This window comes from Callithrix jacchus, chromosome 15, assembly GCF_049354715.1.
Source record: "Callithrix jacchus isolate 240 chromosome 15, calJac240_pri, whole genome shotgun sequence".
NCBI classification, from domain to species: Eukaryota; Metazoa; Chordata; class Mammalia; order Primates; family Cebidae; genus Callithrix; species Callithrix jacchus.
The window spans coordinates 15,921,919-15,945,005 of NC_133516.1; the positions used below are offsets into that span (position 1 = coordinate 15,921,919).

At 45.9% G+C, this 23,087-nt stretch overlaps 1 protein-coding gene across 36 annotated transcripts in view; it reads left to right on the plus strand.

The window, feature by feature from the left end:
* The window catches only part of ST6GAL1 (ST6 beta-galactoside alpha-2,6-sialyltransferase 1), a 156,567-nt gene that overhangs the window by 36,484 nt on the left and 96,996 nt on the right, over nucleotides 1-23,087 (plus strand). For 7 of the 36 annotated variants that reach the window (XM_008981361.5, XM_078350468.1, XM_008981363.5 and 4 more), the window contains exon 2: nucleotides 441-582. The gene's annotated coding sequence lies outside the window, so the exon portion shown is untranslated. Of the gene's footprint in view, nucleotides 1-440; nucleotides 583-2,777; nucleotides 2,929-4,549; nucleotides 4,841-6,309; nucleotides 6,430-7,166; nucleotides 7,267-11,821; nucleotides 12,040-12,527; nucleotides 12,660-23,087 lie in introns of those variants that run through there. The other 29 variants (XM_008981359.5, XM_078350454.1, XM_078350469.1 and 26 more) reach the window with 15 other exon arrangements.

Below are 23,087 nucleotides of genomic sequence, written 5' to 3' on the forward strand. Positions count from 1 at the left end.
GGTATTCACTATGTTGGTGAGCTGGTCTCAAACTTCTGACCTCAGGTGATTCGCCCGCCTTGGCTTCCCCGAAGTGCTGGGATTGCAGGCATGAGCCACCGTGCCCACTAATCTGTGGCTTTCTAACCCTTGCTTTTTCGTACTGTGACTAATGAGTAACATAAGGATTCCATGACTGTAGTAGAGTTTGCTTTGCCTAATCTACAACTCGCTCTGAAATTGTGTAGCCCCAGAAGGGACGGGTATGGGTGAACATGTAACTCATTTAGGTCCTGGGAAGGAGGCTGGCTGCTTCAGGTGAGGGTTGTGGTTCTGAAAGATGCTTTGAAGTGGCACGAGTGACCAGAGCTGGCAGTGGGAAGGGCAAAGGCTCTTTTCTCTTGAATGCATTAATGCATGTGCTTCTGGTGAAACTTTGTTGTTCTTTTTCCCCGCTGCAGGTGAAGGTAGAGCCAATTGTGCAGAGCCCTGCAGCCAGCAGTCCAGGGAGAAGTGGTGAATGTCATGGAGCCCAGCTGAAATGGACCGGCCCCCTTGAGCCTGACCCAAGCCCTGGTACCAGCTTTCCATCCCAGTGCTGAGGTAAGACCCCTTGAATCCCAGCCTGAGGAAGAGAGGACACAATGCCTTTTTGCAGGGGCAGGAGGCAGAAGGCCTTCTCTAAGGCTCAGGAAAGAAGGAGCCATTGTTTCTGGTTCAGTCAAACCATCTGCTTCAACCTCAGCCCGTGGGGAGGTGAGGTCATTTGGTGGCCAAAGAGGCTTCTGGTTTGTCAGAGCAGGTCTTTTGGAATCTTGATTGGAATTATATTTTCTCAACTACTGGGGAAATTTGAATTCCAAAAAGAATAAATTTATACTCCAGTTAAGACTGAACCAAATTCAGGTGAATGCTTAACTTAAATATACCTCCTCTGCTCTGCAAGGGAGGTATTGGGACACACACACACACAAACACACACACACACACACACACAGACACACACACACACAAACACAGACACACACACACAAACACACACACAGACACACACACACAAACACACACACACAAACACAGACACACACACACAAACACACACACACAAACACAGACACACACACACAAACACACACGCACACACAAACACAGACACACACACAAACACACACACAAACACAGACACACACACACAAACACAGACACACACACAAACACACACACACACAAACACAGACACACACAAACACAGACACACACACACAAACACAGACACACACAAACACAGACACACACACACAAACACACACGCACACACAAACACAGACACACACACACAAACACAGACACACACACACAAACACACACGCACACACAAACACAGACACACACACACAAACACAGACACACACACACAAACACACACACACAAACACAGACACACACACACACAAACACACACGCACACACAAACACACACACACACACACACACACACACACGCGTGCGCTCTCTCTCTTCCTTCAACCCAAGGGTGACAGAGTGACAAATTACGCAGAGACAAATTATTCCAAAACATTCTGGGAAGCTCACTAAAAATTGATTTTAATTACCTGTGTATGTTCTGATTATAAAGGTAATATGTGCTCATAGGGCTACTGGAAAAACACTGTTGTGGAAGAAAAGAAAATATATCTGAAATCCTACTCGTTAACAAACCTTCAGGTGGTTTCCTATTAAGGTTACTCTTTAAGCTTCCACAGGATGTTGATTTTTCCTTTGTGGAGGTAGAAAGGTGAGGCAGAAGAAAAACTTGCCCCTAATTTAGAAACCCTGTTTCCCAGTTTTTATATATTCAAGAATTTTGCAAAGTGCTTGTTAAAAACTATTAAACACTATTGGTGACTTGAAATTGACCACAATGGGAAAACTTATGCCATGGAAATGAGCAAATGCTACAATCCAAAGCCTTTGTGTTTTGGAAATTCTGATTAGACAAGCATGCCTGGTTTCAGGGCTTACTTGACACCAGGCTGTGAGGCATCTGGCAAATCACTTCCTCTGTGTGGTCCTTCATTTCCTCACCTGTGAACAGTAGGTGCCTGGCAACATTAGTTGCGTGAATAAATGAAAATGAGATTTCCATCATTATTTCATGAGACGATCGTGAGGGTCCCGTAAAAATAATGGAAACAAAAAGGTTTTGCCTCCAGTGAGCCTCCCTGCCCATGTAGGAGGGGCTTAGTTGAAGGGGAGGCCTTTGGTTTAGCCATAGAGAGAAGTCGGCGGCATTTCCTCGCTTTGGCTCCTGCTCCTTGGGGAAGCTGTGAGTTACTGACACCCTTTTATAAAGGCAGATGAAAACCCACCATTTACTGACCAACATCTGGGGCACATTTCCTTCCTGGAAAAGTCAAGAAGTTGGCCAGAGAAGTGTGAAAAGGAAGGCTCAGCAATGCAGGATGTGAGAGCCAGAACTGAAATGAGAGCTTTTGACTCATAATCTCTAATGGGGGTGTGGGGAACTTCCTGCCAAATGTGAAATTGCAACAAAAGCCTCTTTCTTCAAAGCCCTGCTGTTGCAGCGGATTAGAGCTAATACATTAGCATAATGAAGTCCCAGCCACTGCCCGTCTCCCTCTGCTTCCTGAATCTCCTTCATGTGTCCCAAAGGAGGGGTGGGGAGTGGGTGGGACACCAGTTAAGCACCAGTTTATCTTTGTAGAATTGTAGGTTTGGAAAATTATAAAGGTGGGAAGGTCTACAGAGTCCATCTGATCCCATGTCCTCATATTAAGAACCTAGGTCACCGAGCTGGTGATTACCAGTGCCTGAGGCGAAAGTACGTACTCCTGGGAGGAAGGGAGCCCAGGTCGAGGGGCGGAGGATGGAGTGCTGCTCAGGAGACTGCCTCATCATGGAGCTTGCATATGACTGGCAGGGGACATGGTGGGTGGTCTCCAGATGCCAGCCCTCCCTCCCCCGTTTCTATTCCCCGCTCTGTATCTGAAGCCCCAGTATACTTCCTGAGGTCCCTCTCTCAGGGGCTTGGTTTCCTGGTCAGCAAAATCAACTAAGATCTCACTTTTTATTATTATTTTTTTGGGGGGGATGGAATGTTGCTCTGTTGCCCAGGCTGGAGTACAGTGGTGCAGTCTTGGCTCATTGCAACCTCCACCTCCCAGGTTCAAGCGATTCTCTTGCCTCAGCCTCCCTAGTTGCTGGGATTACAGGCGTGCACACCACACCTAGATAATTATTTTGTATTTTTAGTAGAGATGGGGTTTTACCATGTTGGTCAGGCTGGTCTCGAACTCCTGATGTTGTGATCCACCTGCCTTGGCCTCCCAAAGTGCTGGGATTACAGGCATGAGCTACCAGGCCTGGCCTAACTAAGATCTTATTCTGAGAACCTTTAGGTCTGTTTATGACAAAGGGAAGGAAGGGAAGACTGTTGACTGAGTTCATGTTCTTGATGAGCTCCATCATTATTTTATATGACAATCGTGAGGGTCCCATAAAATAATGAAAACAAAAATGTTTTGCACACAGTGAGCCTCCCTGCCCATGTAGGGAGGGGTTTAGTTGACTAAGCTCATGATGTTACAGGCATAGTGTTTTGTGTTCTGTCTCATTATCTCATTTAATTCTGCAATGAGCTAACGAGATATCTATCCCATGTTATGAGTGTGGAAATTGAGTCTTACAGAGGTAAAGAGACTTCTGCAAGATTTCACAGCTTGTAAGCAAAAGAGAGACCCTAAGGCTGTCTGTGATCTCCACAGCTTCTCAAAGCCAGTGAGTGCTCTTTATGTCGGGGTTCCCAAATCCAGTTCTGACACTCAGAGCCTTTCCCCTCGGGGAATATCACTCCACCTCCGAAGCTCTGTGAACAGCTGCAGCTCAAAGTGCTTGGAGCTTTACAAAATACTGCACTGTTCTTTTCAAACCCCAAGGGCTCTTCCTTGTAGAGTAAGATAGCACCAGAGCTAGGAGCATTTATAGAATGCTATAGTGTAGTCCTCTCATTCAGCTGATGCCCCAGGAGGTGAGGCCCAGTGGCGCTGTGTCCCCAGATCTCCCCTCGACTTAGAAGCAAGGGGTATCTCTGTCTCTCGACTCTCAGAACTGTTTCCAGGGGAGTGCACGGAGATCTATATGCTTGCTTCTCCTCTGCAACTCGGGAAGAGATTATTCCTCTCGCAAGAGGGATTTAATTCAGTTCCACAGTTACTTACTCAAAGCCTACTATGTGCCGTGCCAAATATCCCAGCCTGTCTGGGCAAGAAATTCTGGCCCACACTTGGACATACAGATCTGTCAGGGTTCAAGAGGAGGTGCTTCCATACTTCAAGGCTGCTTACGACCTTCTCTTTCCCACCCACCCTGTCACTCATTGCCAGCCTTTCCTTCAAGAACTCTAAAGGGAGAAATTATGTCTCAAGTAGCTATGTGTCTCGGATTCTTAGACTCCTGAAGACAGGTTTTTTTTGGAGACAATATCTCGCTCTGTTCCCCAGACTGGAGTGTAATGGCGCGATATTGACTCACTGCAATCTCTGCCTTCCAGGTCCAAGTGATTCTCCTGCTTCAGTTTCCCAAGTAGCTGAGATTATAGGTGCCCGCCATCACACCCTGGTAATTTTTGTGTTTTTAGCAGAGACGGGGTTTTGTCATGTTGGCCAGGCTGGTCTCTAACTCCTGACCTCAGGTGATCTGCCCACCTCAGCCTCCCAAAATGTTGGGATTACAGGTGTGAGACACTGTGACTGGCCTGAACACAGTTTTAAGCGCCTAACTTGCTAACTGGGGAACAAACCAGCAGATGGAGGAAGGAGTCAGGGTCTTTGGAAGATACTTGGTAAGTGACAGGACTGAGGGGCGGAGGCGGAGTGGCAGAGGGAGTGATTTGGGAGGCACTGCTAAGTGGAGGTGGTGCTCTGCCTTCAGCTTCAGCTCAGTAGGGCACTCAGAACATGAATTACAGCCAAAAGAGCTCCTTGGAGGGCTTGATCGTTAGTCATCACATCTTTCACTGGAGGAAGTGGAGGCACAGAAAGGGGAAGGGTCTTGTTTGCAGCATGAGAGGAACTGGAGTCTGTTCTGCTGACTGTTTGGTTAGGTCCTTGACATGAAACTGTCCAGTGGCAGTAGAGGAAAGGGTGTCCTGGGAAGCAGGCACAGCCCGCTTCCTGCCTTAGCCCATCCGGCCCAGCATGGGCTGGCTTTGGCTGTTGGAGGTAGTTGTGGCCGTGGCAACCCAGGAGGGACAGTGTGTCATTTCAGTGATGCCAAAGATCTCCTGCAGCCCCACCCCTCACTCTCCTTTGGAGCCTTCTTCCTGCCCCACACCCAGGTGGAGTCTTGCTCTGTCACCCAGGCCAGAGTGCAGTGGCACGATCTAGGCTCATTGGAACTCCGCCTCCTGGGTTCAAGCGATTCTCCTGCCTCCGCCTCCAGAGTAGCTGGGATTACAGGCATATGTCACCATGCCTGGCTAATTTTTGTATTCTTAGTAGAGACAGGGTTTTATCATGTTGGCCAGGCTGGTCTCAAACTCTTAACTTCGTGATCCACCCACCTCGGCCTCCCAAAGCGCTGGGATTACAGGTGTGAGCCACCACACCTGGCCTGTTTAACTTTTAAAGACGCTGCCAAACTGTCATCTAGACAGTGTACCATTTTATATTGCCACTGTGTACCAGAATTCCAGGCGCTTCACTTCCTTTCCAACATTTGGTATGGTCCTTTTTTTTTTTTTTTTTTGAGAGACAGAGTCTCACTCTGTGGCCCAGGCTGGAGTGCAGTCTCATGATCTCAGCTCACTGCAACCTCTCCCTCCAGGGTTCAAGCAATTCTCCTGCCTCAGCCTCCTGAGTAGCTGGGGTTATAGGTGCCTGCCACCATGCCTGGCTTATTTTTGTAGTTTTAGTAAAGATGGGGTTTCACCATGTTGGCCAGGCTGGTCTTGAACTCCTGACCTCAAGTGATCCACCTGCCTTGGCCCTCCAAAGTGTTGAAACTACAGGCTTGAGCCATAGCACACAGCCCATCTCTTTCATTTTAATAGGTGTGTGGTGATATCTCCTTGTGTTTTTTTGTGCATTCCCATAAACACTAATGATACTGAGCATCATTTCATGTGCTTATTTGCCACCTGCATAGCTCCTCTGGTGAAATGTATAGAATTTTTTTGCCCATAAAAAAAAATCCGGTTGTTTGTCTTCTTATGATTGAGTTGTAAGGGTTCCCTATATATTCTACAGATAAGTCCTTTATTGGATATGCTTTGCAATTTTTTTTTCTAATTCTGTGGCTTGTACATGGCAGGAGACGGAAGCAAGTAAACTAATTCTTGCAATTCAGTTGAGTAAGTGCTGTGCATAGGAAGTGCGGAGGAAGAGCAGTGATCTGAGGACGGGGAGTCAAGGAAGCTTCCTTAAGGAGAAGGTACGTGGACTGGATCTTAAAGGAAATGAAAAGTTATCTAGGTGAGGGAAGGGTGGTCTCAGTCTCAGTCTGTATGTGTGAAGACATGGAAGTGTGAAATGTCGTGGTACACACAGAGCTGTGAATAATTTGACCTGGTAGGAACACCAGGATTTTGGAGCAAAGAGGTATGAGCTGGAATCCCAGTTTTCTTCTGGCTGTGAGCCTTTTCTTTTTATTTTACAATTTGGAAACAATTGTAGATTCACGGGAAGTTGAAAAGATAGTACAGAGACTCTGGTGCATTCTTCGTTTAGTTTCTTGTTTCTTCTCACATAATTATAGAATGATATCAAAACCAGGCCTCTGAGATTGGTACACGTGTGTGCAAAGTGTTATTTTCTTTGTGTGGAGGTTAGTGTAGGCATCACTAGAATCGAGATACAGAATTATTTCATCATCAAAACATCTCCCTTGTTCGGACCCTTTACTGTTACCCTACCCTGCCTTTGTTTTTCATCTCTATAATTCTGTCATTTGAGAATATTCTATAAATAGGATCATACAATGTACAGCCTTTTGAAGTTGGCTTTTTTTGCACTCATCATAATGCCCTTCAGTTCCACTAAAGTTGTTGAATTTATCAATAGTTTGCTTTTTTAAATTACTAAATAGTATTCCATGGTATGCATGTATCACAGTTTAACTGTTTACCTATGGAAGGACATTTTGGTTAATTCAGTTTTTGGCTATTACAGAGTAAGCTGCTATGAACAACCGTGTTCAGATTTTTGTATGGACATACATTTTTGCTTCTCTGGGATAAATGCCTAGGAGTTCAATTGCTAAGTTGCAATGGTAAGCATATTATTTTGCTTTTGAAGAAACTGCCAAACCATTTCCTAGAGTGGTTGTATCATTTTACATCCCCCCCAGCAACTTAATCCACTTCCTCCACATGCTGGCCAGCATTTGGCGTTGCCACGTTTTCTTAACTTTAGCTGTTCTCTCTCTCTCTCTTTTTTTTTTTAGATGGAGTTTCGCCCTTGTCACCCAGGCTGGAGTGCAGTGGCACAATCTTGGCTCACTACAACCTCCGCCTCCCAGGTTCAAGTGATTCCTCTGCCTCAGCCTCTCAAGTAGCTGGGACTGCAGGCGTGTGCCACTGCACCTGGCTAATTTTGTATTTTTAGTTGAGATGGGGTTTTGCTATGTTGGCCAGGCTGGTCTTGAACTCCTGACCTCAGGTGATCCACCCACCTAGGCCTTCCAAAGTGCTGGGATTACAGACATGAGCTACTGTGCCGGTCAACGTTAGCTGTTCTAATAGATGTGTAGTGATACCTGATTGTGGTCTTAATTTGTTTCCCTAACAGTTGGTTGTGTGCTTCTTTCTGCTCCCTTGGTCTAGCTGTCTGAATGTATACTGCAGCCTGTCCTCCTTCAGTGTAGAAAGCAAGAGGATTTGGTGCTGACAAGCCCCCTCCCATAATTTCTGGAGCTGCCCCAGAAATTTGACTTCCTTGTTTTTCAGCCTGGTTCACCAGTTATAGGAAATCTCTTAATTGTCCTGGGTGGCCTATGAAAAGTGATATTTTACAGAGCTGTGTATTTTTACAGGGAGGATTGTTTTTGTTCACAGATGAGCAAACAACCTGTAAGTGCTGATTTTTTTTACTATGCTTTCCACCCTGTTCCTCCCTGGTGCCAGTGTGCCAACATCTGTATTTACTGGCAGCCGAGATGAAGAAACCTCTAGAGTTGGCGCAGGAGGACTGTTTTTTCAGTGTTTGGAGATCAGACAGTGCCAAGGGCAGCTGCCATGGCCTCAAGCCTTCCTTAGCTCAGCATCTTCTACTCTTTCCCCTTATCGATGAAGAGGCAACTTCACTGCACTGGGGAAAGAAATGAACAATGACAGCTAACGATTATATTGCACTTCTTATGGACCAGGCACTAAGTGTTTTCTATATATTCATTCATTTCATCCCCATGACAACCCTGAGAATTAGGTACAATTTATGGCTCCATTTTATAAATGAGAAAACAGGCATAGCGAGGTCTCATAGCTAGTAAGTTGGAATTTGAACCTGGGGAGTATGACACCCAAGTCTGTCCTCTTAGTCATCATGCTATGGCTACCTGTTATTATCTTTTTTTTTTTTAAGATGGGGTCTCACTCTGCCCAGGCTGGAGACAGTGAAGCGATGTTGTCTCACTGCAACCTCTGCCTCCCAGGTTCAAAGCAGTTCTCGGGTCTCAGCCTCCCAAGTAGCTGGGACTACAGGCACGAGCTATCATGTCTAGCCAATTGTTTGTATTTTTTAGTAGAGACAAGGTTTCACCATGTTGACCAGGCTTGTCTTGAACTCCTGATCTCAGGTGATCCACCTGGCCCAGCCTCTGAAAATGTTGGGAGTACAGGCATGAGCCACTGTGCCCGGCTGCTACCTGTTACTATCTATACACTACCTGCCCCAGGGTGGGTAGAACCTTATGGCACACACATGAGGTCATGTACCATGGCTCATGTGTTCAGAGTGCCCAGCACAGAAGCAAGCACATAGTAGGTGTTTATTTAAAAAGTTGATTGAATGCTGAATGAGTGAGTGGGCACTCCTCACTGACAAACTGGGGTAAGGCATATACTCCCTGTTTTACTTCAATGCAACACTGCCCTACAGCTGGGCAGACACCTTGGTGTCTCCCTTAGGAGCATGTGGGAAGAAGAGGAGGATTCTCAAGGAGCTTTCTCTGGGGCAGGAGCAGTCTGGGATGCTGGGATGGGAAATGGAGTATGGAGAAGCGAGTGTATTTCCAGGGTGAACGGAGAGGCCTTTGGAGACCTGCACTGGGCATGGGCTGCCCAGCTGCGAGTGGGCTCAGGCTTTCAATCACGACTGGGAAGATCCTCTTTTGTTTTCTGAGTCTCCTGTGTGCTCAGGGCTGGTTCACATACACTGCAGGAAGAGGCTGGAGGAGGCTGACTCAGGGGACCGGACCTCAGAAGGTAGCACATGATTGCACTGGCCCTCAGATTTTCAATCCCCGCCTGTGCAGCGGTAACCTTGACTGCACTGTAGGGACGCCCATCCACCTCACCTCAGCCTTGCCCATCAGGGATGTCTGGGAAAGAATGTGGGCTTTCTAGCCTGGCAGATCTGGGTTCCGGTAGCAAAGCCTCAGTTGCCTCATTTGTAGACAGAGCAATAATAATAGCTAGTTTGTTACTGACTACCAGCTCAGCCATAGAGACCCCCACCCAGGCGGCGCTGAAGGAAATGAGAGGCAGACACCCAGACAGAAGAGAAAAGTGGGTTTATCCTGGGGGGTCGGCCAGCAGCCTTCGGAGCTGAGAGCCTCAGGGGCTGACAGTATTCCAGGCTGAAGGCTCCCAGCAGATTCTGATCCATGTCTCTCTTAACAGGTGATTCTTATTAACAAACAGGTATTCTGTATTTTCTCATAACTCAAGAAATACCAAGTAGGCAGCTGGTGCCCGCTTACCACTGATCACAGACAAACTAAAAGGTATTCTCCACGAGGGAGCCACGGGGGCAGATATCTCAAAGAACTGTTGGAATTGGTGTATGGTATTTATACATTGTTCTGCCACTCTGGAATGCCCTAAGTGGTTTTCCACTTGAGGAGGGCAACTAGGTTTTCCTTGCCTTTGTTCTTCCTAGCAAACAATATATCCTATCATACACCCAGCATTCATCAATATTTATAAACTTAATATTTCTCATCAGTTTGTAGATTGTTGTGAGGGCGAAGTAGAGAAGTGTCTTAGGGAGTGTTGGCTCCCTCTTCCCTTTGCCGCTCCTCCTCTCTGGGGGGGGCCCTCATCATGAATACGCAGCTGTAGGGCAGTGCTGCACTGAAAGAAAACAGTGGACTTGTGCCTTACCCTAGTTCAGTCAGTGAAGAGTGTCCATTCGTTCATTCAGCAATCAGTTTTTTAAATGAACACCTACTACGTACTTGCTTCTGTGCTGGGTACTATGAACACATGAGCCATGGTACTTGACCTCCTGTAGCGTGTGGTTTAAAGAGAGAGCGACAAACACTAGTTAAATAGTAACACAATGTAATCAAATGTAAAACCATGAATTGTGGAGGTTGCTGTGTGAATGAACCACAGCCTGGAAGCCAGTGGATACCTCCGCAGGAAAGTGATTTCAGCCTGGGCTTTGACTCCCCAGCTTTGGGGCACTAGAGAGCCCAATGTGGACGGTTCAGTAGGATCAGTGCACTTTATGCTATATCCTGACTATAGGCTGACCTGGTGCCTGGGCACCCCAGGGGTCTCAGCTCCCTGCAGTAGCCTAGACTGTTCCGTGAGATTACCCACAGCCGGCCATTCACAGGTGCCATGGATTGCAGGAACTGAGGTTATCTTTCAGACCTGGAGCATCTTTATTGAGGTACAGTTTATATTCCATGAAATCAACCCATATTAGGTATACAATTCAGTGATTTTTTTTTTTTTTTTGAGATGGAGTCTCACAGTCACCAGGCTGGAGTGCAGTGGTGCGATCTTGGCTCACTGCAACCTCTGCCTCCTGGGTTCAAGTGATTGCCCTGCCTCAGCTTCCCAAGTAGCTGGGACTACAGGCGTGCACCACCTGGCCTGGCTAGTTTTTTGTTTTTTAGTAGAGACAGGGTTTCACCATGTTAGCCAGGATGGTCTCCATCTCCTGACTTTGTGATCTGCCTGCCTCAGCCTCCCAAAGTGCTGGGATTAGAGGTGTAGCCACTGCACTGGGCCAATTCAGTGATTTTTTTTTTTTTTTTTTTGTAAACTTACTGAGTAGTGCAACTGTCACCACAATCCAGTTATAGAATATTTCCATCGTTGGTGAAGTCAGCTTTAGATGCAAAAGGCAGGAAAATTATTTTTGTTTTTATGGAATTAGTTTTGTGCTCCCAGCAGGAAGAGCTCTTTAATTAATTAATTCAATTAGTATTTACTGAGAGCCTGCGGGACCCACAGCAGGGCGAGGTGCAGAAGGGAATCAAGAAATAAAACAATTGGTGGTGGCTGCTTCACCGTGGCTGACAAGCTTCCCACTGAAGGGACACTGTTACATGTCGCCTAACTTGCCTGCTCAGATAGCGTTCATGGCAGCCACGAGGCAGGTTCCTGCTTTCCACCCTGTGGCTTTGATTTGAAGGCAAGGCAAAGGCCTTGCTTTTGCCATACTTGGCATTGCAGTGAATTATTGACCGAGCTGACGGAGAGAAGTGTACTCGCCAACATCTGCAAATAGCTTCAGGCTTTGTCAGGCCTGGATGCAGGATCTTGGAAGAGAGGAGAGTGGGTGTGCTGTTTACAGTGCAAAGATTTGACAGGTGGAATTGGGGCAAGGGTGTGCTGAGGGAGGAAAGGAGTGCAGGCAAAGTCAGGGCCATTGGCCAGCGTGAATCCAGGGAAGCGGTGCTGTGTGCACGGTGGGTCCTGCTTGGAGGCTGGGGAGTGGGTGGGAGCATGGTCTTGTGTACTAGACTGAGGCAATTTGCACTTAATGGAGTAAATCTGGAAGATGCTATTCAGGTCTCTGAGGAGGAGCTTCACTATTCAGAGCTGGACTTCAGGAGATTCATCCTTTGTGAGGAGATAAGAAGCAGGTGGGTTAGGAGACTGTCGGGAGGGTTAGATGATGGGGACGTGACTTGTACAGGGCAATGGGGCAGGGAAAGTCGTGCCTGGAGAGAAAGTTCTGCCAGGTGACGGGGAGTGTCTTCTCTGTGCCTGAGGTCTGTACCTGCCCGTCCATCTGCCTGTTGCCCTTCAACCACTCTCCCTCTGCCTGTCCACAAACGAAGCTTCCCCACAGCGTGTTCTCCCCTGGCCTCTTTGCACTTTCCCATCCACTTCTTCCCTTTCGTTCTACTCAGAATTAAATAAAATGATACATGGAAAGACCTCTAAAACCATGCTTGGTAGATGTAGGCACTCAATAAATGGACTTCAATCTTTTTTTTTTTTTTTTTTTCACATTCCCCTATTTATTATAATGTTAAGTATTTTAGACTCTCAAAGTTGGAAGAAACTTTATGGATCTATTGGATAGATCTTATGACTTTTTATTTATTTATTTTTTATTGCATTTTAGGTTTTGGGGACTTCAATCTTGAGCTACACATTAGACCTCAATCTTCAGCTATAAATCAGACCTCAACGATCAACTCTCTATTTCCAATTCTTCGGTCTCCAGGAGCCTCTATTTCTTCATCAGCAAAATTGGGTAATGACACTTACTTTGAAAGGTTCTTATAAGAATTAAGGCCAGGTGCGGTGGCTCACGCTTGTAATCCCAGCACTTTGGGAAGCCAAGGCGGGCGGATCACTTGAGGTCAGGAGTTCAAAACTAGCCTGGCCAACATGGGAAGTGGGTCTTCCCTTGTTCTTCTTCTCTTGCCCAGGAGGAAGGAGAGAATCCAGTGAAAGAGATGGAGAGCAACAGAACGCAGTACCCATGACAGGCAGTGGAGAGAGACTTCCAGAGAGGGTGGCTGGTGGTGCCAGATGCCACAGGAGTGAGGCTGGCATTGAAGGAGGGCTGGGGGACTCAGGATTGGGACTAGGTTGAGGCTAGGTGGGTGCCCCACCCAGGTGCCAATCCCCCAGTTGCGTGGTCCTGAGAACATGCACCTCCTTCAGTTTTGCATCCCAGGCACCTCCCTTACCTCACCCCAGTACTGGCCCTGGGGGGTAACTGGGGACCTCGGAGAAAGCATTAGATTACACAGACTGGACCAAGTGTGGGACTGTCCCTTCCGAGGACAGCCTCCCATAGAAAGCTGCCTGATACTGCTTGGGGCCCACTGGTCTCCTTCTTTCCTACCCCAAGGCAACCCCTCAGGGTCTCCATGGGCTTTCTAGAGTTCTGCACACAGTGTGAAGGCCACAGAACAACCCACCTTCCTGCATTCTACCATTGAGAATTCTGAGACCCAGCAAAGTACCTGATGGGGAGGTGTGACCTGTGGGTCTTCCTTTGCTTTCCTTTGATTGATCATCTTCAGTTGGTTTACACTCCTTTTTTATTCACCCCCCCCACCTTCCCCTCCTCCATGAGAATTGGAAATAGAGCGATGATAGTCGAGGTCTGATTTATAGCTGAAGATTGAGGTCTAATTTGTAGCTGAAGATTAAAGTCCATTTATTGAGTGCCTTCTTTCCACCATGCATTCTTTTAGAGGTTTTAACATACATCATTTTATTTAATTCTTTTTTTTTGAGATAGCATCTTGCTTTGTCACCCAGAATGGAGTGTAGTGGCCTGATCTCGGCTCACTGCCACCTCTACTTCCCAGGTTCAAGCGATTCTCCTACTTCAGCCTCTTGAGTAACTGAGATTCCAGGCATGTGCCACCACACCTGGCTAATTGTTTACATTTTTATTAGAGTCAGGGTTTCACCAGATTGTCCAGGCTGGTCTTGAATTCCTGACCTCAGTTTCCTGATCCTCCCACCTCAGCTTCCCAAAGTGCTGGGATTACAGACATGAGACACCGTACCTGGAGTTAATTCTTATAAGAAGCTTTCAAAGTAAGTGTCATTACCCCATTTTCCTGATGAAGAAGTAGAGGCTCCTAGAGACTGGATGGCTTGCTTACCTCTGTATAGCTACTAACTGGAGCTGCTGATTTATATTCTCCCCCCACACACGTGTTTCTTCAGTCACTCATATGTACTGAGTGCTTTAATGCTAGGCACTGTTTTAGGTGCTTATACAATATGAACAAAGGACACAAAAATCCTGCCAAGACCTTCTCCATCTGTCGCTTGCTGGTGAGGTTAGATTGGCTTGTTCTTTATAAAGTCTCCTGGGCTAGATGTCTGAGTATAGCAGTTGCTATGTTTACTGGCTATTGCTGAGATGAAATCCATGGCCCAATTTGCTCCTCAGCCTGAAAGGCGAATGGACTTCTTTCTCTCTGTTCCCGAGGTCTCTGAAGCCTTCTTCTGAAACTGCCCTAGGCGAGATAGTTTATTCTGTAAGGAGTGTGACTGTGGCTCCCTCCCCTGTGGTTCCTCCTCCACTTCTTTTCTTTTATCACCAGCGGTTTCCCTCAGCCACCACCCCTAACAGAACTCTGATTTAGTTCCATGATTTAGCCTTGATAAAGGCGAGCTATTTTGGCTTCCTCTGCCCTAAGCCCCAGTGAGAATTTGGACTCCGTGTTTTCACTTGTCATTTTAGACTCTTTGCCAGAGTTTGCGGAAAAAGGCCTGTATTATTAATACCCTTGCTGGGAACAGCTGCACCCTGCCAGGTTGTCATGTGAAACCTCTGAAAAACCCTGAGCTACAAGGTCCACAGCTCCCCTGGGCCCACTGGGTCAGGTGGGAAATGTGATCTTCCAGAAACTGCAAGCTGCCAAGGAGGGCAGAAAGCAACTTGGAAGGAACTGATTAGAGTCTCACATAGGAGAAACAGCAGCACTGGGAGCGTCTCAGGAGGGCTAATTCCATCCTGAGTTTCCATGGGCCTGCTATATTTGAAGATCTTTTAGCCTGAGGGATTTTTATCACATCATATAAAAGACACATAAGATGAAAATGAAGATACTAAGAATCAGTTTAATAACATTTAGGGAGCCAGTATTCCCTACAGTGGCCGCTATCCTCATCACCTGAAATAAATCAGTTTCAGAGCAATCCTTTGAAGTGAATGGGACTTGTTACTGCCATTTAATAAGAAAACAGTTTTGACAAGGCACGGTGGCTCAAGACTGTAATCCCAGCACTCTGGGAGGCCGAGGTGGGCGGATCACCTGAGGTCAGGAGTTTGAGACCACGCTGGCCAACATGGTGAAACCCCGTCTCTACTAAAAGTACAAAAATTAGCCAGGCGTGGTGGTGCATGTCTGTAATCCCAGCTACTTGGGAGACTGAGGCTGGATAATTGCTTGAACCTGGGGGGCAGAAGTTGCAGTGAGTGGAGATTGCGCCACTGCGCTTCAGCCTGGGCGACAGAGCAAGACTTCATCTCAAAAAAAAAAAAAAAGAAAGAAAGAAAAAAACAGTGTGAGAGAGGTTAAGTGAATTACTCAAGGTCATGGCAGGTAGTAAAGTGTAGAAGTGGAATTTGAAGATAGTCTATCTAGCTGGAAGCTCATGAGCCATTAGACACGACATCATATTTCTCTAGCTCCTCCTCTGTTTATCTTTGAAGTTGGTTCCCCCTCCTCTGCTCTCTGTCTCCCCTTTACTCTGTTAACAGCTTCTGGAGCCTGGTGTTCCAGGGACCTGACCAGAGTACACTGTCTGCTGAGCCAGGCGTTAGTGGGGTGGATGGTGGGGCTGCAGGCCAGACCAGGAGTGAGGAAAGACAGTCTCTGGCACCCTGTCCTCTATTCACTGAAATGGCTTCTCTTCACCTCTTCATGCTCCATCAAAGCTCCTTTTTAGTGCTGGGAGCTCACCACTGAGTTTAGAGAAAACAATCTAATAATGTTACTTGCTTGCTTAGAAAACCTCAACCAGTCCGAGTTGCTTGCAGGGTAAATTAGGACTAAATACCCCTGTCTGGAGCAGAGATCCAGTTGAAAACCATTTCTCATCACTTCGGCCCTCATTCCCTCCCCTACCTCACAGCTTCTCACCATTCCTGAACACAATGGGCTGCTTTCCTGAATGAGCCTTTGCACTGGTATTCTCTCTGTTGGGCATGTCTCGCTCTGCTTGGTGAACTCCTATTTAAACTGCAAAACACAGGATGAACTTTACCTCTTCTGACTTCCCGTAGCGGAGTTGGCACCACCTCAGCCCTTAGTTTTTAATGCTCTATATAATTTTCCACCTTCTAGTTTATGGTCTTTCCCTAAGGCCTCAGTAGCAGGAGCTGGGCCCTGTTTATTTCTGTATCATCTGTATTTGGGGCATATTTGTGTGAACAAATGAATGAGGGCTCATGATAAAACAAGCTCTGTGTAAAGTGTGAGTCACGGGTGGCCCCACTTTAACTGAAATATTAGGTTAGGTTGGGGGAATTCAGAGAAAGGACAGGTGGTAGGCTGAGGCCTAGCGTTACTGATTAGTTGACCAGTGAGGTATGCACTCTGCCTAGAGCATTATTGCAAATGAGCCTAGGACCCATTGAGAGAAGGTCCCAGGAAGTGAAGTAACTGTGAGAGGCCTTATAACTGAGAAATGAAGCTTAGGTCTTCCCTGTTCTCCAGGCCAGAATCTCAAACTCTGTACCTGATCTGCCTCCCAGGAGAGGAACTCCTTGGGCAGAGCTGGAGAAAGAGTGGGGATTCTGGATGGTTCCCAAAGGGGGGTAGGTGTGTGTATTGTGCAGAAGAGGAGTCGAAGCAGATGCAAGAGTAAGTCCAAGTCAGCCTTTCCTTCCTTAATACATAGGGCTCGGGGGCATCTTTCTGGGTGTAGCATGTGCCTAATGGCTGCTCCTAAGAATGCAACATGAGCTGAATTCAGACCTGAATTTGGAGCTAGAACCTGAATATATGGGTTGTTCTATGCCACTGGGCCCTCTGCCCATTCAATTTCTCCTTCTCTTGCTGCGAAGGCTTCTGAGAAGTTGCTGTGCAGGCACTTAATGCTTCAGAGATGGTCAGTTGTGAGTTTAAGTCCTGGTCTCAGGCACTTTCATTGCTAATTGTGTGGCACTGAGCAAAAATCATAGGGATGATACTATTACATGGCCATTCAGATCAGTTCATAGGGTTGATACTTTTATAGGGCCATTCAGATGAGTGATGTTGGTGATACTGTTGAGAGCTTGCTATGTGCCAGGAATTAGTCTAAGTGGTTAATGACCATTATCTCATTTATTCCTCTGAGTACCCTACAGGCAGATGCTGTCATCATTCTGAAATCCTAGATACATAACTGAGGTTCAGAGAGGTTAAGTTGCCGGAAGCCATAAAACATGTAAATGGTAGAATAGATCATGGACCTCACACCTTAACCACTATGCCATTGGTCCACATTTTGCCTGATCCTAAGAATCACCTGAGATTCCTGTTAAAAGAGCAGTTCCCGGGCCTGTCTCAGATTCTGATTCAACTTAGCTGGGGTGGAGCCTGGGGAGCAGTGGATGCAACAGGCCCCCTGGATGATATGAGGACCTGGCAAGTTAAAGAAACACTATGTTGTGCCCTCCTGCCTGTAAGGCGTGGCTCATGGTTGGCCTTCAAGACATGTTAGCTGTTAGTATTATAATTTAAATGGATTGAAAGGGCAGCTTATTGTGAAAGACTGTACATCTTTATAACGTTTATTAGTCCTGGCACTAGGTTTTAAAGGTAGAAGTCAAGGGGAAGTAGATTCTGGATCAGTGAATCTATATTCGAATACTCTAAACTTAAAACTATCTGCAAATGGGCTGAGTGCCTTTAAAGGTCCCTGTCACCTGTGGCCAAGTAATCAGTGCCATCATGTGTTGGGTGTGACGGTTGAGCTGTTCTTCAAGGAAGTGCTCACTGCTCAGCTGTTCTTCAAGGACCCGGTGCGGTATACATGCAGGCTGCAGAAGGCATTTGTGTACTGAGAGGGCCTTGGATGTGTTAATATTCTAGAACAGGTGGAGTAGAGCAGCTATGCAAAGGAGGAAGGCAGGAGGTGTTAAAAGAAAATCTTGAGACAAAATAAATGTAACAGTTATATTTGTAATATGTAATATGAGTATTACATCTGTAATATGTAAACAGTTTATTTGAGCAAAGAACCATTCATGAGTTGGGCAGTGCTCAGAACCAGAAGAGGTTAAGAGACCTCTGCTGCAGCAGTGAGGACAATGAGCCTTTATAGACTGAAAGGGGAAAGAAGACTAAGAAAATATATTTTATTAGAGTGGAAAGATCCTAGTTAGAGGAGAGTTGGTGGTTTCTGATTGGTGAAGTCTCTAGTTCCATTTTACTGTTTACTGAATTGGAGTTTGGCTTGCTTATGTAGACACTCTGGTTATGGAGACAACCTCAGCTAATGGCCTCCTTATTTGCTTTAACAGAGGGATGGCAGAGGTGGAAGTGAACAGATTTTTTAGGGCCACCACTACTGCCTTGTACCCTGGATAACCTGCACTGAAGTCTTCTCTGTAGCTTCAGAGCATCTAGATTCCCCTTCATGCCACGAATACACTAAGGCACTTCATTTTCCTCGGGGACTGATGATGTCTTGTTATCTCTTATTAGCATTCCAAGTCTTGTCTTGTTTTTGAATTCTCAAGGTCCGTTTGTGGACTTATAAATTCCCGAAGGCAGTCAGGGAATACTGTCCCATCAGAGCCGGTAGAAAGACTCAGCCCTTATCCTGGTCCATTGACCTTCTATTTCCAACCTCAGCTTTGATGACAAAACTCAGCAAAAGCTTTCTTGTAGACTAAGAGCAGAAGACACTACTGAAAGCTGAAGGAAACCCATGGAAAGATCCCCCTTGAATACATCCTTTCCCAAGACCCATGATTATCTGGGAGTTAGAATCCATAATAATAGCTCCGACTATGCACAGTGATTGTGTGCTAGGTGCTTTACGTACATTTTCTCATGTAATTCTCCTAACAGCTCTATGATAGCAATCACACTATGACACAGGTCACTGCTCTTTTTTCACAAATGAATAAACTGAGGCCCAGAAAATTCAATTAGATTTCTCTAGGAGGTGACAGTCCTAGTTAGCAGTGGAGTTGGACTTCAAACCTAGGTGTGTGTAGCTCACAAATGAACACTTATTATGCCTATACCATTTTGCCTCATTATAATATTAGAAAGTCCTTCCTTTTTTGGTGAGGAAGAAATTTAGAGATTGGTTACCCTGATGGGTGATACAGAGCAAAGCTTTGTACAAATTGCGTCAAAGGGTGGCAGATCCCTACATTCACATTTGAAGTCATTCCTAACCTTTTTAAATGTGGATAAGCATGACTTTACTCAAGTCATTTCATTTCTTTTCTTTCTTTCTTTTTTTTTTTTTGAGACAGAGTCTTGCTCTGTTGCTAGGAGTGCAGTGGCATGATCTCAGCTCACTACAACCTCCGCCTCCTGAGTTCAAGTGATTCTCCTGCTTCAGCCTCTCGAGTAGTTGGGCTTACAGGTGCCTGTCACCATGCCCAGCTAAGTTTTGTAATGGGGTTTCATCATGTTGGCTAGGCTGGTCTCCATCTCTTGACCTGGTGATCCACCCACCTCAGCCTCCCAAAGTGCTGGGATTACAGGCATGAGCCACCACGCCTGGCCTACTCAAGTCATTTCTTAGTAAGATAGATTGTTGCTTGCACATGACTCTCAGTGAAGATCGAGTAATGCCAAGAATCATGGCAGACTATTGGGGGGAATGTGTATCTGCAAACTATGGGGCTCTATGGCAAAGGTGTTAAGTCCCAGAAATTTGACTACTTTTGAGGAGTAATGACAACCAGGCACAGGAGTAAGAGGAAGAGAGCATGTTCTATGCATCATTTAATCAACCGTGAGCTTGAGACCAAAGGGGACCTACCCTAAGTTTAACTAGGATGGATTTATCCAGATATAATGGCATTATAAGTTGAAAAGTTTCTGTGTATAATTCTCTCTCTCTTTTTTTTTTTTTTGAGATGGAGTTTTGCTCTTGTTACCCAGGCTGGAGTGCAATGGCGTGATCTTGGCTCACTGCAACTTCTGCCACCTGGGTTCAAGTGATTCTCCTGCCTCAGCCTCCCAAGCAGCTGGGATTACAGGCACCCACCACTACACCCAGTCAATTTTTATATTTTTAGTAGGGATGAGGTTTCACTGTGTTGGCCAGCTGGTCTCCAACTCCTGACCTCAGGTGATTCACCTGCCTCGGTCTCCCAAAGTGCTGGGATTACAGGTTTGAGCCACTGTGCCTGGCCCCAGTTCTCTGTTTTTTATAGAAATCTAATTACATTTATCTGGCTACTTGGTTTTCCGCCTCAAGTATGCTAAGTTTGTCTCTCAAAACTCTTCGTGGGCAAGAATCATAGTTTATATGGTAGTGATGGTTGTATTTTAACTTCACAGAGTTGTCTAGCAGGTGATAATTAGCCGATAAAATGTTTTCATTCATTCACCAAATATTTATTGTATAATTACCATGGTTTGGATACTGGATGTAAAGGTGCTAGGACTACAGTGATAATTATTACTTGGCGGTTGAAATGCTTACAGTTTTAAGGGAAGACAGACATGTAGGCAAATTAAGATGACATTTTAATTTGATTAGAATATAATTGAAAAAAATTTTTTATTGCATTTTAGGTTTTGGGGTACATGTGCAGAACATGCAAGAGAGTTGCATAGGTACACACGTGGCAGTGTGTTTTGCTGCCTTCCTCCCCTTCACCCACATTTGGCATTTCTCCCCAGGCTATCCCTCCCCAGCTCCCCCCACCGCACTGTCCCTCCCCTATTCCCCCCAATGGATCCCGGTGTGTAGTGCTCCCTTCCCTGTGTCCATGTGTTCTCATTGTTCATCACCTGCCTATGAGTGAGAATATGCGGTATTTCATTTTCTGTTCTTGTGTCAGTTTGCTGAGAATGATGTTCTCCAGATTCATCCATGTCCCTACAAAGGACACGAACTCATCATTTTTGATGGCTGCATAATATTCCATGGTGTATATATGCCACATTTTTCCAGTCCAGTCTATCATCGATGGGCATTTGAGTTGGTTCCAGGTCTTTGCTATTGTAAACAGTGCTGCAATGAACATTCGTGTGCATGTGTCCTTATAGTAGACTGATTTGTAGTCCTTTGGATATATACCCAGTAATGGGATTGCTGGGTCAAATGGAATTTCTATTTCTAGGTCCTTGAGGAATCACCACACTGTCTTCCACAATGGTTGAACTAATTTACACTCCCACCAGCAGTGTAAAAGTGTTCCTTTTTCTCCACATCCTCTCCAGCATCTGTTGTGTCCAGATTTTTTAATGATCGCCATTCTAACTGGCGTGAGATGGTATCTCAATGTTGTTTTGATTTGCATCTCTCTAATGACCAGTGATGATGAGCATTTTTTCATATGTTTGTTGGCCTCATGTATGTCTTCTTTTGTAAAGTGTCTGTTCATATCCTTTGCCCATTTTTGAATGGGCTTGTTTGTTTTTTTCTTGTAAATCTGTTTGAGTTCTTTGTAAATTTTGGATATCAGCCCTTTGTCAGATGGGTAAACTGCAAAAATTTTTTCCCATTCTGTTGGTTGCCGATCCACTCTAGTGACTGTTTCTTTTGCCGTGCAGAAGCTGTGGAGTTTGATTAGGTCCCATTTGTCTATTTTGGCTTTTGTTGCCAATGCTTTTAAAATTAAGTAAAATTTGTTGGGAACTCAGATGAGAAATAAGGAGAAAAGAAAGAGAGGGAGGCAGATTTAAGAAATGCTCTGAGAGTAGAAATAGAAGTTTGTGGCCTCTTCAGTTGGAATCAACACTGTTTATAGGATTGTTCTAGGGGCAGTGAGGTGCTGGCATGGACAGTAAACCAGGAGCACTCAGGGTGAGGGAAGAGTTGAATATGGGGTGAGAAGAAAGGAAAGTGGAAGATACCAAGCTTAGCAAGATAGTAAGAGTTGGAGAGAGGGAGGGAGGGAATTATAATGGTTAACATATAGGGAGTGCGTATTACTAGTGCAAGGTAATTCACATGAATTGCCTCATTTTTTCCTCATAATGACCATAAGAAGTGGCACCGTTGCAGAAACAGACACCGAGAGCAGTTGAGTAGCCTGTACAGGATCATACCTCTGAGGAGTGGAAGGGTTAGGTTTACGCCCAGGAATCCTTGCTCCAGAGTAAACAGTCATGCAGCTGGGTGGAGAAACATTCCACTAGCTGATCAAGAACATCCAAAAAGCTCTCATGCTGATAACTCCCAAATATGTGTCTCCAGCATACACCTTTCTCCTGACCCCTAGACTTCCCTGTCGGGTACTTACTTCATGCTCTGTTTGACAGTCCCTTCTGAAACTCAGAATATCCCAAACTGAACTCCCAGATTTCCTCTGCCCCCAAGCTCTGCTCTTCCCTTGTCTCCTCTTTTTCCGCTGAAAGCAGCACCATCCGTCTGGGTGCTTGGGCTCCAGTCCTTGTCATCATCCTTGACTCTTCTCTCACACTCACATCCAAAATATCAGGCATGATTTTCAAAGCACATCTAAAATATATCCACTTCTCACTGCCTCCACTGCAACCACCTGCTCTAAGCCATGAGCATCTCTCACTGGGTCTACTGCTGTCTCCTTGCCACTCTCCTTGTCTCCTACTCCTGTTCCCACATGGCAGCCTGAGAAATTCTGGCATATTAAGTCAGGTCTGGTTGTTCGTTGGCTCAGCCTCCTGCAGCAGCTCCTATTTCATTTGCTAAAAGCCAGAGAGTTCTTGCCAAGACCTCAAAGGCCCCGCCCCTTCTCCTCCGCTTCCCCAGCTCCATTGTTTCTGCTCCTCCCGGACCCGTCTCTGTGTACCCTCTTTCTTGATCCTTTCCTTCCAACTAGTACACACCAGTGCACTCTAGCCTTCAGCCTTGCTGCAAACTCTTCTCCCGATATCGCAGGACTCATTCCTTCACCATCTTCAACTCTTTGTTCAAATGTCCCCTTCTTAGTGAGGTCTTCTCTGGCTGCCCTTCTGAAAATGGAAACTTACCTCAATCTAGTACTTCTGATCCCCACATTCTTTTCTTTTTTTTTGAGATAGGGTCTTGCTCT